The sequence below is a fragment of the Phyllobates terribilis genome, unplaced genomic scaffold (genome assembly GCF_046119375.1).
Source record: "Phyllobates terribilis strain yellow unplaced genomic scaffold, ASM4611937v1 Scaffold_8__6_contigs__length_399053987, whole genome shotgun sequence".
Lineage (NCBI taxonomy): Eukaryota > Metazoa > Chordata > Amphibia > Anura > Dendrobatidae > Phyllobates > Phyllobates terribilis.
The window spans coordinates 117,544,720-117,559,879 of NW_027362768.1; the positions used below are offsets into that span (position 1 = coordinate 117,544,720).

General features: G+C 44.7%; 1 protein-coding gene across 1 annotated transcript in view; it reads left to right on the forward strand.

The window, feature by feature from the left end:
* DPYD (dihydropyrimidine dehydrogenase) overlaps nucleotides 1-15,160 on the forward strand; it is a 2,479,659-nt gene that overhangs the window by 1,203,611 nt on the left and 1,260,888 nt on the right. The window lies entirely within an intron of this gene.

Genomic DNA, 15,160 nt, shown 5'->3' on the forward strand with positions numbered 1-15,160 from the left:
GTATCGGCCGATATTCGCGGTATCGGAATTCCGATACTTAATTCCGATACTTTTACAATATCGAATACCGGAATCGGAAGTTCCCATAATGCCTGCGCTCTGCAGTGTCTCTGAAGGATGACAAGCTGGATGGCAGCGCTCAGCTGAGATCCAGCCTGTCATCAGAATGCCATCCCAGCGTGGGAGAATTCTCCTGATTGTTTAAAAGCCGGCGGGTGGTAAAAAGCCGCCGGCTTTTAAACAATCACACAGCCCCATACTGCTTCCCCGCAGCCTCCCACCCCGATCCTCCGCTCCCCTCGCCACCTCTCATCCCGATCGTAAGTTAGGACCGGGCGGAGAGTGCAGCACCAAGGAGCGGGGAGCGAAGGACCCTGGCGGGGAAGCCGGCAGTGAAAAGACTTCACCGCCGGCTTTCCCGTTCTGTGCTGCACTTTCCCGCCGGTTATTTCAAATGAACAGCTGAGGTATCAGGTGATGCTGATCAGCTGTTCATTTGAAGTAGCCGCGGTGCCCTCGGAGGGTTCATGTGAGTTCATGCTTGACTGCATGAACTCACATGAACTTTCCCACGGTCGCACAGGTCAGCCACACCTCCCAGACCCGTCATGATTGGTGTGTGTGGGTGTCTGTGCGATGTGTGCGGGGTGTCTGTGCGATGTGTGTGGGTGTGTGCGGTGTCTGTGCAATGTCTGCGGGTGTGCGCGGTGTCTGTGCAATGTCTGCGGGTGTGCGCGGTGTCTGTGCGATGTCTGGGGGTGTGTGCGGTGTCTGTGCGATGTGTGCGGGTGTGTGGGGTGTCTTTGCGATGTGTGCGATGTCTGCGGGTGTGTGCGGTGTCTGTGCGGGTGTGTGCGGTGTCTGTGCGATGTCTGCGGGTGTGTGCGATGTCTGCGGTTTTGCGCGGTGTCTGTGCGATGTGTGCGGGTGTGTGCGGTGTCTGTGCGATGTCTGCGAGTGTGCGCGGTGTCTGTGCGATGTGTGCGGGTGTGTGCGTGCAGGCAGACATAGGCCGATGTGACACTACTACTCCCATCGGCCTATGTCTGTCCCCCGTCCGCTCGTGCCAGCAGGATCAGCTCGATGGGAGCAGTAGTTCCCATCAGCCTGATCCTGCTATATAAATTGCCCTACTGTGTCCCCAATAAATTTTAAATACATGTCATTGGTGGCCAGTGGTTACCTACAATAAATTAGTTCATACATTACCTGTCCCCGACGATCGCCACCTAAAATAAAGTAAAAAATAAAAAACTACACCTATACTCACCTAGACACCTAATTCCCCGAAGCCATCGATCTCCTGTAATAAAATATAAAGTAATAAACCACAGCCTTATCCTTACCCCTCCGTAGTAGTCCACGAGTGTCCCACGAAGATCTCCAGTTCAGAGCAGCCACATAGAATGTGACCGCTCTGAACCGCTGCCGCCGCTAGAATGATGGGGCCGTAAAGCAGCCCCGTCATTGCATAAGCGGGTTCACCGGAGTTCAGGCAGCGATGCTCCGGTTAGCTGCTTTACGGCCCCGCTGTATCGTGAGAAATTCCCACGGTACAGCAGTGCCGTAAAGGAGGTCTCCGGAGCTGCGCTGACTAAATGCACTCCGGTGACCTCAGTGTTTTATTTCAAATAAATTATTTTTTTCTGGGTGTAGTGTGTTTTTTCTTTTTAACACTTTGTAGGTTAGTAATGGGGGTGTCTTATAGACGCCCATCATTACTAACCTGGGCTTCATGGCAGCTGGCGCTGACATGAACCCCAGCCCTATTACCCCCTGCCACCGCACCAGGGCAGCGTGGAAGAGCGAGGCTAAGTGCCAGAGTTGGCGCATCCTATGGATGCACTATTTCTGGGGCGGCTGACGGCTGGTGTTTCTAGCCTGGGAGGGGGCCAATATTCATGGCACCCTTCCTGGGCTATTAATATCAGCCCCCAGCTGTCTGCCTAGCCTTTGCTAGCTATTAAAATAGGGGGGACCCCACGTCATTTTTTGGGGGGGGTCCCCCATTTTAATAGCTAGTAAAGGCTAGGTATTCAGCTGGGGGCTGATATTAGTAGTCTGGGAAGATCCGTGGGTATTACCCCCTTCCCAGGCTTCAAACATCTGCCCCAGCCGTCTGCTTAACCTCCGCTAGAGACTAAAATTTTGGGGGATCCCACGCCAATTTATTTTTTAAATAAATCCTTTATTTTAGCACTAAATGACATTTGAGGAGTTAATAAAGATGCAGTCCCTAAATTATTATTTATTTTTTAATTAATTTTTCCCAAAAATTTTGACGTGGGCTTTGCCATATTTTTGTATGCCAGCCAGGTACAGCATCCAGCTTCTATGAACGCGCCATTTTCCGGGGTGGCTGCGGACTGCAATTTGCAGCGGGGGGGGGCCCAGAAAGCTTGGGTCTCCCTGCACTGCAGATTCCATCCCCCAGCTGCCTAGTTGTACCTGGCTGGACACAAAAATAGGGAGAAGCCCCACGTATTTTTTTTTTTAATTATTTCATGAAATTCATGAAATAATAAAGAAAAAAAGGGCTTCCCTATATTGTTGTGTCCGGCCAGGTACAAATAGGCATCTGGTGGTTGGGGGCAGCCCGTTCCTGCCTGCTGTACCTGGCTGGACACAAATATAATGCGAAGCCCCACATCAATTTTTTTTTAATTATTTCAGGAAATTCATGAAATAATTAAAAAAAAATTGATGTGGGGCTTCGCCCTATATTTGTGTCCAGCCAGGTACAGCAGGCAGGAACGGGCTGCCCCCAACCACCAGCTGCCTATTTGTACCTGGCCGGACACAACAATATAGGGAAGCCTTTTTTTCTTAATTATTTCATGAATTTCATGAAATAATTTAAAAAAAAAATATGTGGGGCTTTGCCCTATTTTTGTGTCCAGCCAGGTACAACTAGGCAGCTGGGGGCTGGAATCCGCAGCGCAGGGAGGCCAAAGCTTTCTGGGCCCCACCCGCTGCAAATTGCAGTCCGCAGCCGACCCGGAAAATGGCGCGTTCATAGAACCGCCATCTTCTGGCGCTGTACCCAACTCATCCAGGGCCCTGGTGCAGTGGCTCACTGGGTAATAAAGGGGTTAAGGCCAGCTTGGCATTATCAGCTGGCCCTAAGCCCGAAATTCATGGGGTCACGCCAATATTAGACATGACCACCATGAATTTCTAGTAAAGTATTTTAAAAAAACACAACACCCAGAATAAAGTCCTTTAATTGAAATAAAGACACAATTCTTTATTGTTCTAAATTAAACCATACTTACCGTCACGCCCATTCCAGCTGAAGCCAACGATCTCCTGCAATAAAAGTAAAATAATAAAGCAACCTCATCCTTACCTTTCCATGGTTCCCACGATGGCTCCAGCTCTGCTACATCGAGATGACAGGCTGGACCGCAGCAGAACGCTGCCATCCAGCCTGTCATCCCGCGGACACTGAGAAGCGCAGGAATGCTTCCGCTCCTCAGCGTCTCTCTGTGACGGCATCCAGATGAGCCGACAATGAACTCGGCTCACCTCATGCACGTCACTGACAGCGTGGGAGAATTCTCCTGCACTCAGCGCTTCAGCGTGAGAATTCTCCCACGCTGTCAGTGACGTGCATGAGGTGAGCTGAGTTCATTGGACATGACCTCACCTCATGCACGTCACTGACAGCGTGGGAAAATTCTCACGCTGAAGCGCTGAGTGCAGGAGAATTCTCCCACGCTGTCAGTGACGTGCATGAGGTGAGCCGAGTTCATTGTCGGCTCATCTGGATGCCGTCACAGAGAGACGCTGAGGAGCGGAAGCATTCCTGCGCTTCTCAGTGTCCGCGGGATGACAGGCTGGATGGCAGCGTTCTGCTGCGGTCCAGCCTGTCATCTCGATGTAGCAGAGCTGGAGCCATCGTGGGAACCATGGAAAGGTAAGGATGAGGTTGCTTTATTATTTTTCTTTTATTGCAGGGGATCGTTGGCTTCAGCTGGAATGGGCGTGATGGTAAGTATGGTTTAATTTAGAACAATAAAGAATTGTGTGTTTATTTCAATTAAAGGACTTTATTCTGGGTGTTGTGTTTTTTTTTTAACTTTCACTATGGGGTTAGTAATGGGGGTGTCTTATAGATGCCTCTCCATTACTAACCTGGGCTTGATGTCAGCTGGCATTATAAGCTGACATCAACCCCAGCCCTATTACCCCCTGCCACCGCACCAGGGCAGCGTGGAAGAGCGAGGCTAAGTGCCAGAATTGGCGCATCCTATGGATGCGCCATTTCTGGGGCGGCTGACGGCTGGTGTTTCTAGCCTGGGAGGGGGCCAATATTCATGGCACCCTTCCTGGGCTATTAATATCAGCCCCCAGCTGTCTGCCTAGCCTTTGCTAGCTATTAAATTAGGGGGGACCCCACGTCATTTTTTTTTGGGGGGGGGGTCCCCCATTTTAATAGCTAGTAAAGGCTAGGTATTCAGCTGGGGGCTGATATTAGTAGCCTGGGAAGCTCCGTGGGTATTAACCCCTTCCCAGGCTTCAAACATCTGCCCCAGCTGTCTGCTTAACCTCCGCTGGAGACTAAAATTAAGGGGAACCCCACGCCAATTTTTTTTTAAATAAATCCTTTATTTTAACACTAAATGACAAGTACAGTAATCAACACTGTCACTGTACTTCATATATATGTGACTGACATGTTTCTATCTATCTAATCTATGTATGATTCACTATTCCTTCTATTCTAAATTGTCGGGTACAGATGCTGAATTGCCGGCCGGCTTTTTTAAAGAGACGGTGCATGAAAACACTATTAATTTTTTAAATAAATCCTTTACACTAAATGACAAGTACAGTAACCAACACTGTCACTGTACTTCATATATATGTGACTGACATGTTTCTATCTATCTAATCTATGTGTGAAGCTCTATTTTGTCTGTTATAAATTGTCGGGTACCGCTGCTGAATAGCCGGCCGGCTTTTTTAAAGAGACGGTGCATGAAAACACTATTATTTTTTTTAATAAATCCTTTACACTAAATGACAAGTACAGTAAGCAACACTGTCACTGTACTTCATATATATGTGACTGACATGTTTCTATCTATCTAATCTATGTGTGAAGCTCTATTCTTTCTGTTGTAAATTGTCGGGGACCGGTGTATGCGCTGATGAATTGCCGGCTTTTCGCATAATACATTCTACATTATTCTTAGTTGTTTTACTTCATGTAGAATTAACCTACAAGGAAAGAAAGGGTTTATTTTCATTCCGATATTAGTATCCCATTGACTTGCATTGGTTTCCGGTATCGGAATCGGCGATATCCGATACTTTTTGAGTATCGGTCCGATCCAATCCGATACGATATTTCCTGATATCGGAAGGTATCGCTCAACACTAGTCAGCAAGGATGAGTAAATCTGCAAATATTAGAATTTGCAGATTCTCTTAAGTTTATCCAGGAAATTTAATTTGTATTAAATTGATTCAATGTTTATAAAATATGCCTTATTTGCTTTGAGATCTTTCACTGTCCAGACACAAAAACATAAATCTTGAGTTAAAGGAGTTGCCCAGGACTTTAACATTGATGACCTATCCTCAGGATAGGTCACCAATGTCTGATCCAGGTTGTTGCAACACTTGGCACCTCCATCTATCAGCTGTTCCAGGTGTCGGCAGCAGCAAGAATGGGTTAGTTATGGAGCAGCACAGCTCTGTCAACTGTATAGTTGCTGTGACCGGTTACACTTCATCCGCTGCCTATTCAAATCAATAGGGGGTGGATATGCACTACCCGGCCGGGGCTACAACACCGCTGGAGATGTAACCTTTTATATATTGTTCTAAACAGTTACCTACAAAACAGCATATAATTTAGATATCAGTTGTACATGCAGATTTATCCTCAATTTCCTTTTCTTTTGTCACCATATTTCTTGAGATATTCATATAGGGATGATCGGCTTTTTAAAAAAAAAAACAAGATTATTTTGTGATACTCTGTAAGGTGATATTTATGCTCTGTGTCTATTTGTGGTTTTAATATGAATTTCAACTTCTCGTGTTTCCCAGCATGTAAATGATAGGGTATACACTACATTTGGGGCCATTATCGAATGCATACGCTCAAGTGATATGTGCCCGATGGTGGCCACTGTCATGATTGATGATGAGGCTTCATTCTACCCTAGAGACCCATTGTAAAGAAATGTATACTTCATGGTATACTTTTCTTTGCAAAATCTTTAATTGTATAGGAAATTGCAGTTTGCTGCATGTTCCTACACCACTAAACAAATCCTATACAAATATACAGTGGGGAAAATAAGTATTTGATAAAATGCCGATTTTGCAAGTTTTCCCACCTACAAAGACTTCATTCTTTGTAGGTGGGAAAACTTGCAAAATCTGCATTGTATCTAATACTTATTTTCCCCACTGTATATTTGCATAGGGTTTTTAGGTCAGTAATTTTTATCGTAGGTACACTTCAACTGCGAGAGACAGAATCTAAAAAGAATATTAACCATGTCCTTGACTAGGTCCTCCCATGTAGTTCTGGGCTGTTTTCTGACCTTTCTCAGAATCATCCTTATCCCACGTGGCAAGATTTTGCATGGAGCCCCAGACTGAGGAAGATTGACAGTCATCTTGTATTTCTTCCATTTTCTAATAATTGTGCCAACAGTTGTTGCCTTCTAACCAAGCTACTTGCCTATTGTCTTGTAGCTCATTCCAGCCTTGTGCAGGTCTACAATTTTGTCCCTGGTGTCCTTAGACAGCTCATTTGTTCTTGGGCACGGTGGAGAGGTTGGAGTGTGATTGATTGAGTGTGTGGACAGGGGTATTTTATACAGGTAATGAGTTCAAACAGGTGTAATTAAAACAGGTAATAAGTGCAGTGTAGGAGGGCATCTTAAAGAAAAAACTAACAGGTCTGTGAGAGCCAGAATTCTTGCTGGTTGGTAGGTGATCAAATACTTATTTCATGAAATAAAATGCTAATTAATTATGTAAAAATCATATAATGTGATTTTTTGGATTTTTTTTAGATTCTGTCTCTCACAGGTGAAGTATCTAAAGTAGACTGCTAGTGTAGTCAATGTAAAGTAAACAAAAAAATAGTAATATTCATGGCAAACTGCAATGTTAATGTCACTCTGCCCTTTATTATGTTTGATGAAACTGGTAGCAAGACAATAAAAACAATTGTTCACCCACTATAAAAAGTACAGGCACATTCTACTAATATTATCTTACAATCAAGAAACATAAGTTTGCCCAACAGCCCACTAGACGTGACAAATTTAAGTCAAAAGTGAAACAGATTCGCAAAATAAATTGGGATTAATTAGCATAGAAAATGTTTCATCGAATGCTTCTCTACATGACACGCATGGTTACAATGTCTCATTGTTTCACTAAAAAACATAGAAATATACTGACTATTACTATCTCGGAAGTAAAAACAAAGCTGGCTGCTCTTGATAAATAAACATCTTCCCTTTATTAGCTATGGGTTTTTTGTATTATTTGGAATAAAACTGATTCCGTAGAGTATTTTTTTTAAGCAGAGACTAAAATTTGTATGTCTTAAAAAACAGCGTGCTAGGGATTAGGAAATAGTTGAAATTAAAGGGCGTATTCAAGCCTAAAGCACTTCATCTATTCACCGAGAAGGTGATAATGATAAAGTTAGATCTCACACCACAGTCCTCATCTCCCCAGCTGCAGGAATGGCACTTGAGCACGTGTTCTGCTATTACAGTCACAGTCTTTGCCACTGACAGAAACAGTTATTCTGTTCTATGCTGGAATACCCCATTATAGCATATCAGTCAGGTATCCTTAAAATGAAGGTGTCATCAGAAAATGACCTATTGGTTAAATAATTTTTTTCTGCTCAATGTAATTTCATTGTTTTCGTTTCCTTCACTTACCTCTATTTATAATAAAATTCAGAAATATTGCACTTTTCATGCTGTGTGCTCACGATGCGTTTTTTAAGCGTTTCCGCAGCGGCAAAAACACTGCAGAAACACTTAAAAAACGCATGGTAGAAGGCCTGCCATGTTCCCCAATGATAATCCGCATGTGCTGTGCACATGCTGCGGAAATTTTCGCTGTGGATTATCATTGCAGAAAAAAACGCAGCACTACCAATTATTTTGCGGAAGTGCTGCGTCTTCGCCGCCATTGACTTGCAATAGAACGTGCCAATTCCGCAAGACTGCATCTGTACTTGCGTAATTGGCGCATTCTAATGTGCAGATGGTACCCAGGTCTAGAGAAAGGAGACTCTCCTCCGGACCTTGGTACCATAGAAAACTGTAAAAAATAAAATAAAATAAAAAATAAATATATACTTACCTTCTGGCGGCCCGCGGTGCGCTCCTCATTGCTTGGCAGCAGTTCGCGATGGAATGAAGGACCTGCGCTGACGTCAGAGTCATGTGACGGGTCACGCGACGCTGACGTCGGCAGGTCCTTCACTCTACCGCTGCCGGCAGCCGGGAAAGAGGGAATCAAGACTGCGGGGGCCATCGGAGGGTAAGTATACATTCATTTTTTTATTTTTTGACATTCTCTCGGGTCACAGTATATAAATCCATGCTGTTTGCATGGATTTATATAGTGTGACCAAGTTGACAAGCACTTTCCAAGTGATGCTAAAATCGCTTGGAAAGCGCTTGTCAACCAGCATGCGGAAATGCAAGTGAAGAACGCTTCAATTCCGCATGTCCCTGGCAGGAAAACGCATGTACAATCCGATTGTACAATCCGCATGCTTTTTTTTTCTGCCAGGGAGATGCAGAAACGCTCAGGAAAAAATCCTGAGTATTTCTGCATCGTGGGCACATAACCTCAAACTAGCAAATTGGCCTTAGACTAGATAAACACTTCTTATACTATACAGATTACTTCTTTAGCAGTCTCACTTTCCTTCGAAGCAATGACAGATAACATCTCTATACACAGTATCTACAATTCACAATTTATGATGGTCTCAGCTCACCTCCCCCCTTCACGATGACCTTTGCTCAGATTATAGCAGGCTTGGATATCACCTTTATACAAACAAATAAAGTATGAATCCGTTTATTGCTCCTTTTCTTTTTAATATCAATAATGATATGAAAAAAAATCAAGATCTTTTTTTTTTAATTTATCTAAAAAGTGCCAGTCACTTCCTTAAAAATTTGAGTTAAATACTTTGTTAAAATGCCTAAGGCCCTGTGATTCTGACACTTTCTTCATTTTGTGCTGCATCTTTCCATTGTAGAGCTATTCACATTTTTATGTTTTTGGAGCACAACATGTGAAATCTCTGTTTGCAGACCAACTGGGTTAAGCTTCAGATTTTTCTTTGGAGGTATGTGCTTTCATCCCTCCAAGATGATGTCAATGATAGCTGAACTAACTGTCTCAGATGCTGATGACCTGTGATTAGCAGGATCAGAGAGGTAGAAATGAAAGTGCACACCCCAAGAGAAGACTGTCAGGATTCCTGTTGTCCTTCTACAGTTTTACCACTAGTGGCTGCTATTGTTCACCTTGATATTATGCTATAATTGCACCTATTACCACTTGATGACTGCTGTTGTGTTCTGCAATTGTCCTTTACTAAAATGGCATATTCTGAACCTGTGAAATCCATCTTGTTTCCTGTTTGGGCCTACTTAAAACCAAATGAATCCCTCACTCATTGCTTGAGTATTGTGTCTAGCTGTTTAGACTAGTTCAGCCTCCAGCCACTTGGTCTGAGAACTATCTTACCCAGACTGTTCCCACTTTTCTATGGATTGTTGCTATAACTCCTACTGCTACTTGCAAGAACTTCTACCACTGCCTGCCGTTTCCTGCTTGTGCTCCTCTGGCCACTGGATTCCAGCAGTGCTATACCAGTATCATAACAAAGACTGAAGAAATGTCCAATTGTACTGTCAGCAGAAATTTCACATTCTGCACTCCAAAAGCAACAAATGTAAAAGAAAAAGCGGTAGAATCAAGGTAGCTCAGGGATATTTTTTTTACAACATATTTAACTCAAATTTATTTTGAGCAAATGACAATTCTTCCTTAAAGAAGCACTTCCAAGAAATATTATAATTGCTAAACCAGTCTAAATATATGTTGTGTAATACAAATGCAATAAAATACTTACCAACTGCCTTCTTCTCCTATTTCCAGCGAAGTCCAGAAAGTTGCTTTTACAGTGTTGGCCTATGGAGCCTCATTATTACGCTCCATAGACTTACATTATAAGGCCACATTCACACATTTAGTATTTGCTCAGTATTTTGCATCAGTATTTATAAGCCAAAACCAGGAGTGGAACAATCAGAGGAAAAGTATAATAGAAACACATCACCACTTCTGCATTTTTCTCCCACTCCTGGTTCTGGCTTACAAATACTGATATAAAATTCTGACCACATACTGAATGTGTGAGTGAGAAGAGGACCAGAGCAGCACTGTAAACTGAAGAAGACTGCAATCAGTATGTATTTTATTGCAAACACAGATGTAACTTCAGCTCACCCAGGGCAGGATATCCATCTTGCACGGAACCTTGCATTAAGCCAAAAAATGATCCAAAAGGAAGAAAAAATCCAGCAAAGAGAGGAGATCCATAAAAACCTGTATTAGGTAGTGAACTACAATTAAACAGTGGGTACGGAAAGTATTCAGACCCCTTTACATTTTTTACTCTTTGTTTCATTGCAGCCATTTGGTAAATTCTAAAAAGTTCATTTTTTTCTCATTAAAGTACACTCTGCACCCCATCTTCACTGAAAAAAAAAAACAGAAATGTAGAAATTTTTGCAAATTTATTAAAAAAGAAAATCTGAAATATCACATGGTCATAAGTATTCAGACCCTTTGCTCAGCCACTCATATTTAAGTCACATGATGTCGATTTCCTTGTGATCCTCCTTGAGATGGTTCTACTCCTTCATTGGGGTCCAGCTGTGTTTAATTAAACTCATAGGACTTGATTTGGAAAGGCACACACCTGTCTTGATAACATTATATTAAAGAGTTTGTCCACTACTAGGACAACCCCTTCTCAATCTGAATATTTTCCCCTATTAAAATATAAACACCTATACTTACCTCCTGTGCCGACGCTGTCCTACAGTTTCAGCACTTGCGTTCCGGGGCTCATGTAAAGTTATGTTATGTGATCCCTGTGCCCAATCAAAGTTGGCGTCACTTTCCCTGCCACAAGACCTATAAGTAATCAAGAGGAAGTGAGCAGCCATCCATGGCTCTCACTTATTTTTTGATTACATATATGATCTAAGGCAGGGATGGCACTTATTGGGTGTATGGCCCACATTACATAACAACCTCACATGAGTGCCAGTAATGCGATGTCGACACCTCTGCAATGGCGCCGGCATGGGAGGTGAGTATAGGTGTTTTAATTTTAATGAGGGCCAATTTTCAGATAGAGACGGGACTGTCCTAGTAGTGGACAAACTCTTTAATATAATGTTATCAAAATGCTGGCGATTTTTCTTGTTTCAAAATACAGTCAGCATTGTGGCTCAGTGGCTAGTGCTAAAGTCTTTGGTTCAAACCCCACTGAGGACACAACTGCAAAAGTTTGTATGTTCTACCTGTGTTTTTGTTAGTTTCCTCCCACACTCCAAAGACATTCTGATAGGAAATTTAGATTGTGAGCTCCGTCAGAGACAGTGATGACAATGTCAATAAAGTGCTGTGAAATTAATGCTGCTGTATAAACAAGTAAAATAATAATAAAAAAAAGTGGTGCCGCCTCACAGTGCGGCACTCTAGTTCTGATCCATTGTAGACCTTGCATGCATAGGTCTGATCATATTCTTCTCTATCATCAGCTTTGTCCCAGATTGTGGCACCATACAATGACGGGGCGGCACTTTTAAAATGAAAGCATTGATATCGTTGTAGTAATTACATTATATTAGTAACTAGGTTCAATTAATGTTCCCTGGACATTTATAAAACTAGTTAGAAAGTGGTTAACCATATGAAAATGACATACCCCCTTTACTACTGGGTTCTTGTGGAAAAGTGCTGGTAGTTCTAATAAAAGAAAAGTAAAAAGGAGACAAGGGCACATAGGGTAATAATGTATGATAAAAGTGAAATCAGAAGGGTGAGGGGATTGCTCATCTGATTCGGTTGTGTAAGTCCCAACTCCAATAAATGTCAGGAAATTATTTAGCTGCTGAAGTCACATCTTCAGAAAAAAAAGGATCTTTTTCTCCATGTGACGCGCCCCCTGGGCCATGTGTGGGGGAATACCCGGAGCCGGGTCTCTGTGTAATGCTGGGGTTTGTAGTCTCCGTGGCGGCGACCCGGTCCCGTGGCTCAGGGTGGTCAAACCAGTGGCGGATATGTTTATTTGGTTTTTAATGTTTAAATGTCTGACTACGCCACCCGTGGATTGCGGTCACTGAGAACCGCCGCTGCGGGACAGACCGCTGAGGCTGATGTTGTGTGCGCAGCAGAGGGTAGTATAACTCCCCATGGGAGGAGTATTGCCTCAGGGCAGCGTGTGTAGATGGTGAGGGTTGTGGTGCATGGGCACAGCAGAAATGACTCAGAGTCCGTGCAGTGCAGTTCAGGGTCTTAACTGTTGGCCATGGAGAAGGCCCTGCCAGGAGTACTGGCTAACATTAGAGGCCTGGTCAGTCTGTGAGCGAACAAGAGTCCCCCTGGCCAGGTGGAGGTGTAGGCCTTCCCATCTGACTGCACTCTTCCTGGCTACCTTGCTGTAGTCGTGTAGTAGCCCACGTCCCTGAGTGTACCGTGTGGTGCTCACCCGTATGGCTGGTGACTTGGGGCCTTTGGTACCTTCCGCTCCTCAATGGCGATGCCGGTCCCTTGCGTGTGACTGAGCCTCTGGGCTTTCTATGGCCAGAGGACCTGGAATCCCCTGCCAGGTGGTTTCTGCTGCTGGATGTGGATATCCTCACAGCCTCGGACTCCGGTGTCCGGTTCTCTGCATCTTCTGCCAGGATGAGCTCTATCAGCTCCAATCCCTGGCTCTCTGCTCCTGTGTTGCCTCCAGAGCTCCTTGCTGCTCCTCTGTCCCTTCCTCTGGACTAGAACTCGACTCTCCTCTACTCTGCTCTTGTCTGCTAACCCCGCCCCAGATCCAGTTTATAAAGGGCAGGTTCCTCCCCTCCCTGGACTGGGGCAGGAGGCGTTGCATGCAACAGTGCTCCTGACCAGGAAAACCCATGCTCGCTCTCAGACATGGTATTTCTACCACTGTGGCAACCAGACCCCTGGGGTGCCACATTCCCCCCCTGGTAAATTTTAGTACTCCGGGACTAAAAACATTTTATGAAAACATACATAACAGGGTATAAGCAATAACACATCAACATATGTACAAGGAGTTCAGTCTTTACAGGTCACGGCGCTTCCGTAACCAGGTGTTCATGTCACCCAAGATGTATTTTGAGGGACCCATCCCAAACCCTCCACGTAGGCCCTGGGGTGGCTACAGGACATCGATGATCTGGCGTTGGACCACATCTTCAGCCACCTCCACGGGTTTTTGTTCTGTGGTCTGGCACAAAAGGGGCACTTAACAGGTGCAACTATTTACAAGGTACAGTTCCGGTTATTCATTGTCCATAACCTGTCAGTCCATAAACCTTTTCGGGTAACTTGAGAAACATAATTATTATTCATGCAACAAACATAAAACATTTCAACATTTGCAATATACAGGTAAATATCTTTTTTTTTCTAGATTCTCCAGCGAGGGGGCTTCTGAGTTCTAGTGCTCCTGGTGGACCTACGTAACACACTATCTGGTGGTGTTCTTTCTGGGTCCCCTGTTTCCACCCCTTGTGTAGTGGGCTCCCTAGTGTCTGCACTACAGGTGTTTGGAGATGTTACGGGTAGGTTGGGCAGCTTTCTGCGTACGCTTTGGCTTACTACGAGCACGGCAGGCTCACTACTAGCAGAGGGTTGATTCTCCTGGGCTGCTGGTATGGAATCTTCTGCCTCTGGGGCCGGTTGCTCTCCCAACACTACTTGCTCTTCTGAAGGCCCTTGAGGGGCTGGCTGGAGAAAGGTAAGGACAGGTACAACAATAGCATTGCTAATTTGTGTCCAGGACCGGGGAAATTCTCCGAGTACTGTACTGACCATTTCTTCCCTTTCCTCTGCGGGTTGAGAGCTATCTTGGTCTTCATCAGTGCTTTGCAGCTGCTCGGGACACTGATTCAGGTGGTCTCTGGAGACAGTGGCTGTGGTCTCTCCTCCATCCTTACTGATAATGCAGACTTTCGGATTTTCATGGCTTGAGGGCAGTACTGTGTACGGGTCTTTCTCCCACTGGTCATCCAACTTATGGAGCCGCCTCTTCCTCTTCAAGACCTGCTCTCCAGGTGCCAGGGGAACAGCGGGAGCATGCTGGTTGTAAGCCCTCTCTTGCCTTTCTCTTGCTTGAGACAGACTTCTCTCAACACTCTCCTGCTCTTTTCGGTACTGCTGCTGCCGTTCTGTATCCCAGTCTGCCTCTGGCGAGGTGTCCTCGGGTGTCAGGACTAGTGTTGAGTCACCCCCGTAGTGTTCAAGTTCGGTTCGGTTCGTCAAACACCAGTGTGTTCGCCGAACTGTTCGTCGAACTGTTCGTCGAACACCTTCGAACACCGTTAAAACCAATGGCAGGCAAACAAAAACACATAGAAACACATAGAAAACACCTTCAAAGGTGTCCAAAAGCTGACAAACTGCTCAGACGACATAACTAACACATGGAAAAGTGACAAGTACATATAGTCATGCGAAAAGAAAAGAGGTGGAGGAGTAAAATCCATAAAGTGAGAAGCCGACACGGCCAGTCCGCTACTGCCCGTGCCACCTCCGTGTCGCCGGGTTTGTGCCAGAGCCGCGGTGAACCCTGACGGCCAGCCCCCCTCTCCCAATACTGGTGCCTGTCCGCTGGTGGGTCGAGTGACCCCTCCTGCGGTGGAGGCAGCTCTAAGCTTTTTAATTTAAATTGTCTCTCTAATTTGAATGAATACACTTTAAATCCATTTACAAGGATCTATTGGAGGGCAAGTCTCATGCCAGCAGCCGCGTAATTCCAGCTCCAGTAGCATCCACTAAAGCTGCTGCAGTTAAAAAGCTTTTATAAGGATCGAGCTCGGCT